Source organism: Penaeus monodon, chromosome 33, assembly GCF_015228065.2.
Source record: "Penaeus monodon isolate SGIC_2016 chromosome 33, NSTDA_Pmon_1, whole genome shotgun sequence".
Classification (NCBI taxonomy): domain Eukaryota; kingdom Metazoa; phylum Arthropoda; class Malacostraca; order Decapoda; family Penaeidae; genus Penaeus; species Penaeus monodon.
In genome coordinates, this window is record NC_051418.1 from 9,226,133 (window position 1) to 9,226,483 (window position 351).

General features: G+C 30.5%; 1 protein-coding gene across 1 annotated transcript in view; it reads left to right on the forward strand.

Annotated features, from left to right (window-relative positions):
• LOC119594235 (translation initiation factor IF-2-like) overlaps positions 1–351 on the forward strand; it is a 14,703-nt gene that overhangs the window by 836 nt on the left and 13,516 nt on the right. The window lies entirely within an intron of this gene.

A 351-nucleotide genomic window follows, 5' to 3' on the forward strand; every position in this document is an offset into this window, starting at 1 on the left:
GAATCGACTACGGGTTGGAATGCTGCAGGGACGTCGTCAGCGATTGAATAAATAGGATATAAATCTATTTCATATACGTTATTTTTGTCCCAAAATGTCTTGTTTCGTAAGTACATTAATTACTTAAATAAACAAGATCAGATGAAGTTAATATTGTGTCCAATATAATGTTAGAAAACACTGTAATTAAAATTAATAATTCCGAAGGCATTATTACACATTAAAACCTTCCATAATGCTTCATATCCTCTGAATTTTCAATTTTTATTGCACAAATATAAGGAACCTCTTCAGGTGGCAAGAATAGGTTATATGAGGTGACTACTACCTATAATAAAATAATAAACGAGA